The sequence below is a fragment of the Drosophila novamexicana genome, unplaced genomic scaffold, assembly GCF_003285875.2.
Source record: "Drosophila novamexicana strain 15010-1031.04,08,12 unplaced genomic scaffold, DnovRS2.1 tig00001810-arrow-arrow-pilon, whole genome shotgun sequence".
NCBI classification, from domain to species: Eukaryota; Metazoa; Arthropoda; class Insecta; order Diptera; family Drosophilidae; genus Drosophila; species Drosophila novamexicana.
The window spans coordinates 256,007-262,006 of record NW_020824894.1 but is presented as its reverse complement, the minus strand read 5'-3'; positions in this window follow the sequence as shown (position 1 = coordinate 262,006).

The window sequence follows — 6,000 nt, the reverse complement described above, 5'->3', positions numbered from 1 at the left end:
TATATAGATGCGTTGTTCATCAAATAAATTTATAAGATGAGTTCAACATAGATGTATGTATAATTACAGAAGTAATGTAACTTTCACTTTGGTCAGTTGTCACTCACATACAGGGTAGCTGCTAGTCTAGCATCCTTCTCTACAGCACCCTTACCTCGTATTTAAATGCCAATTTCGTGGAGAAAATGAATCTGGCTGCGAACAAAAAGGCACAGAGTGCTATTATTATTATGGTACAAAAAATGGCATTTGCGATTGCAGTTTGCATTTATTTTATAAAACTGCGGTTGCCATTTTTTCATTCAATATTTTAATACCAATTTTGCCAGTGTGTGTGTGTTGTGTGTGTGTGTGTGTGTGTGTGCATTTGAGTGGAGTTTTTTATTCATTCCATCAGTTCGTTTGGCAAAAAGCAATTTGCGCAGCTCTCATTTGAGTTTGTTGCAAAATAATATAAATAATAAAAATATTTATATTCGCTTAGCTTGGGAAAAGGAGTGAAAAACTAAAGACTGCACCGCACAAAGAAACGACAAACAGCAGCCAATTATGGAACTGTATTTGCATATGCCATATGGATTTTAATTAAAGCGCAGCTGTCGGGAGCTTAAAGTGTCGATAAAAGGTGGGCTACGTTTAAACTAGCCGTTATACTACATAAAAAAACACAAAATTATCTTACGTTCATGATCATAATTGTAGCAATAATTGGTCTCGATAATTACTCAATAATTTCCCACCATCGAAAAGTTGTTCGATAGTTCCCGATAATAGATTCTTAATTTCCCACTTTTAAGTTGTACTCTGATAGCTCCCGACAATTTATCCACATTTTGCTACCATTATATAATAGTTCCCAATATTCACTCCATAATTACTCTCTATTATTTAGTAGTCCGATATTTTCCGATAATTACTCCACGTATCCCCAATTTTAAAAAGTAGTGCGATGTTTCCAAATAGTTACTTAATAATGTCCCACTATTAAGTAAACGTTCCTGATAAGTACAATCTAGAATGTCCCAATATTCAATAGTAGTCCGATTGTTCTCGACTTTGACTCAATAATTTCCCGCTATTTATAAATAGTCTGATGATTTTCAACAATTACTCAATAATTTCCCACTATTTAATAGAATTTCCATAGTTCCCGGTAATTACTCCATAACTCCCATTAATTAAAAATAGTCCTATAGGACTCAATAATTTTCCGCTATTTAGTAATTTCGTAGTTCCCGATACTTACTCCATAACTCCCATTAGTTAAAAGTAGTTCGATAGTTTCCGACTATTGGTCAATAATTTCCCACTGTTAAATAGAAGTTCCATAGTTCCCAATAATGACTCAATAATTTGTCATTATCAAATAGTAGTTCGATAGGTACTCTCCGATTTCCCAATACTGAATGGTAGTCCGATAGTTACCAATAATAACTCAATATTTTTCCACTTTTGAATAGTTGTCAGATATATAGATTTTATATAGCTCCACAGTTTCCCACTCTTAAATTGTAGTCTCATAGTTTCCGATAATAACTGAATGATTGCCCTCTTTTAAATAGTAGTCCACTTAGCAATATCTCCCTATTAAATAGAAGTCCCATAATTACACAGTAATAATTTCCCACTATGCAATAGTAGTTCGATTCTTCTGCTGCAGACCATGTTCAAGTTTGACAAACTTATTAATAATATTTGTCTGTCGCTTTAATCACATTTAAAGATTTGCTTTGGCCTTCAGCTAATAAAGTTTATGTAAGATTGCCTTAGATATTGCTTTTATTCAAATCGTTTATAAGAGTTGCTCTTAAATACTTAAGACCCACTAGTGGGCATTGTTGCTGTTGTTGTTGCAGTTCTTCTTCTTCGTCTTGCCTGAGTATGTGAAAATGATAATTCCTGCTGAAATGAAATGAAATGAAATGCTCTGCTGTATAATTTGCCTTGTTTCTTAAACTCTGTGACCGCAACCCTCAAAGACGCACACACACGCACACACAACCACACAGTAAAGCGCGTAATAAGGATAACAATTTCCCATGGCACTAAAACTGACCTTTCTCAAGTGCCTCACACACACACACTCGGGAGACGTCGCTGTGGGGCACTAAGTAATGGAGACACACACTGCTACAACAGCAAAGAGCACCACACGACAGGCGGAGCACCACACAGGTTCTCATATGAAACCACAACCGGGAGGTGTCTTTTGTACTTGAATACCCTAACAGGGAGCAGTGTAATATTGAATTGAAGAATTGTATCTTTTCTTTCTAAAGCAGACTCATATCTTGGTGCATAAATCGAATCAATTTATCATGATATTAGCTGACACTGAAAATAAATAAGTATTCAATAATTTGATTAATATTTAACATATTTGTCAGCCCAAAGTTTGCCCTGCAACTGTCGTTAAATAGCTTTAAATATACTAAATAAGTGTATTCAGAGCTTAACAATTTCTAGTCAACTTTTTTCTTTAGCCCCTTTCTCCAAATGTTGTTTCATTTTTCATTTCGCTCAGATAATATGCTAGAATTTTCAAAAAAAAAAAAAAAAATCTGAAAAGGGACCTAAATAAAGACGCAGAAAAAACCTCTAGTAGAACAAAAAGTTGTTCACAAAACAAAAAAAAAAAAGAAGAAAAAGAAGAAAACCTCTCAAAAAGCTCGCCCTGTTGTTATTTTTATATTAGCTTCGCCCAATTAACTCTGAACAACTTTTTTACACAATTTTTGTGTTTATTTTCTCTTGGTTTTGAAATAAATTATGTATAGGTATGGCACACAACGTGGGCCTTTCAATTCTGAACAATTGAAATTCAACAGCAATTATTTTATTGCGAATCAATGCACAGGATTGTCATAGAAAGCTTATTATAGTTTATTATCCATAAGCGTGCCGAAATTATTTAATATTTCAGAAAACTCCGAAGTATATATATATATATATATGTATATGTGTAATATATAGGCAATCTGACCATGTGCGACTGCCTGTCCGGCTGTCTGCTAAAAAGAGAAGTTTTTGCACAAAATCTATAACTTGACAATCGATAATAATCGATATTGAAATCGAAATTCTGTTTCTAAGCGCATCTCGGCGCTTTTAAAAGCCAGATAAACCTGGATAAAGTATACCCAAAATATCTCTTTCCGTAGAAATGTTCTTAACGGCAGCTCGTCTCTGAGTGCAGGGTAAAAGCTAGTCAAGCACTTCCGACTAAGACTATTTTTTAGTTTTTTTTTTGTTCTATGTTTCTCTGGTGTCCTTTTTCTCGCAGAACTGCAGCGCACAGCTGGAGTTGTGTAAAAGCCGCTGCCGACTTGCTGCACATCATTTTGTGGTTCATTTAAGAACATGTCGGTCGCACCGCAAACCTCTTAACTCGCTACCAGCAATTGCCACCCACCCAACCAGCCAGCCAGCCACCCACTCTTTTGTGGCTGCAGTATATCCGCCATTTTGTAGCCTGCCTGCACAGCGGGAGACTGATTTCAAATCGAGTTGACCCGCTGCGTTCAATCGCCCCTCGCTTATTGGTGGCTTTATCTTTATCTTTGCCATTGTCCTGCCTGGCTTTTTCCTATAGATTTCAACGTAGCATTTCCGCATCTCTTCAGAGGGAAATTGCTGCACCCACACACTCACACACACACACACTCACATACGCTCGCCCATCATATGCCAAATGCAGCTTGATTTTATATCTTTTGTTTGCCTCGATGAGCTTTGCCTTTGGGCCACAGATTCAATACACCTACGCCAACTGAGCAACACAGCCCTAGGCTGATACCCTGCGTAGGAGAAATGGGGTATCCTGAACTTGTGTATACTATTCTAGTTGTTAAGTGTCCCTTTAAGGATTACAAAAGAGATTGTAGCTGCTCTGAAATCACAAAAGATGTGTAAACAAGTTAAAGCCAAACCTGATTTGTAATCTGCTTATACTTTAGGTTTGTATTTATTCTCTGCTTGGCCTCATGCTTTGGGAAATCCGTTCTCAAATAACTACGCTATTACGAGTCCGATGCCGATGAAATTTTCAAAAGACAGAATAGGCTTTCAAAACTTTCAGCATACACAGCTTGGCATCTCAGGATGCTTTTAGAGCATTCAAATACTTGAAATCCCAGTTTACAGTTCAACCCAATTAGACTTATCTTAAATTTGTTTCGTTTTAATCATTTTTGGTAGGAGCTCATATATCTTATCATACTGAACTTTCAAGGGCTACACTAAACGCATTTGAGCCGCATCGGAATGGAGCTGATTAAATGGATCCTACAGCTGTTGCGTGTGGATACAGTTGATTTTATGGCCACTCTGAGCCTAGCTATGGTGCTGCACTTTGGTGGCTTTATATGGCATCCATTGAACACACATCAGCCGGATCTGAGCTCGGGCTTGTATATCTGTGCAGTGCTATTGCTGTTGATGCGGCCCTCGAGTCGCCAGCGTACACTGGAGGGGCAATCGTTAAGTTTCTGGCATGCCATTTGGCCCAATTCATTGAAGATGACCCTGGCCTTGATGCTGCTGCAACATGTGGCACTGTTGCGCTTCTGGGACAGCTCTGTCTGGCTGCTCGATTGCACCCTATACCGATGGTCGGGCAACGGTCGCCTCCTCCTAGCCGTTATGCTGTTCAGCTATGCCACCTATCGTTGGCTGTGCCAATTAAAAGCGGATGCCGATGCCGCAGCAATTGAAGATGCAGCTGCAACGCCCCCTCTGACGCCAACTGGTTCGAATATCTCGCTCAATGGCACTCGCAATCGTTGTCCCTACTGCTCCGCCCCGACCACCAATCCGCCACCGGCCAAAGAGCTGAAGGATGAGCTGCCATCGCTGAAGGATGATCGGCTGCAGAAGCTGGTGGAATTTGCGCCGCATGATAACGCTTTTGACGAGAAGCCGTTGACTGATTTGAAGCCGTGAAAGTGATGTATTTATCGGGCGTCGCTTTGCCACGCCTCCTCAGTCATATATGCAGAGGTATACGTACAGATATATATTTAGTAGGAACTTAGAGTTTGATTTAGTTTAGTTTAGAGTGAATTCCACTTGTCCAATTCGTGCAGAGTAAGGAGTTGGAATTTTTAACAATAACTTTTGTAATATTATTGATAATTTACAGTCGATTTTTAATGAATATTTCAGCTAGTTTTTGCAGGGTATGCAGATAGTTAAAACAGGTTTGCTTTATAGTTAAGGTATACAAGATTTCCCCACATGTTTTCTAGCCATTTAATAGGGACTTTTTTATATCCGGGGTGTATTATAAATATCTGTATATATATGTAAATTCTTGATCAATCGAAGCAATGACATTTCAACTGGCAAGTAGATTCCCTAAGGCGCAATGAAAATAAAATTCACAGCTGGAAGCGCGTGTGCAAAGGTACTTAAGTTTCAATTAAAGGGTATTTTCTAGTTGAGCATGCTTGCTTGCAGTATTTAGTATTTGCAGCTGCTGCTGGGCGAATTGGTTTTTCGTGTAAGTGCATTAAACGCACAGCACAATTGCCGTGTGTGTGTATGTGTGAGTGTGGTGGGTGTACATCAGTCAATCAGTCAGTCAGTCAGTCAGCCAGTCAGTCAGCCAGTCAGTCAATCATTCAGTTATTGCTGCATCATAAAGAGCTGTACGCACATCATATGAGCAGCAGCCGAGAGCAGCCCATTTGAGGTTACAAGAAAAATCGCTTTATTTGACCCAAGGCTGAGGTAACAGCGCCCACTGTGCGTGTGTGTTTGTGTGTGCGTGTGTGTGTGTGTGCGTGCGTGTTTGGGCTTTAATTGAATTGCAAAACTAGCTGCTGCCACGCCTACAACATGTCCCAGTCTTGAGCTAAATTGTTTTTTGCGGCTACAGACGCTGCTTTTAAGCTGCAGCTGTTTTGTTTTCGTTTCCTTCTTTTCATATACTTGTAATGGGTATACAAATTTTGTCGCGACTTCATACAGCTATATACATGTATATATATATATATATAT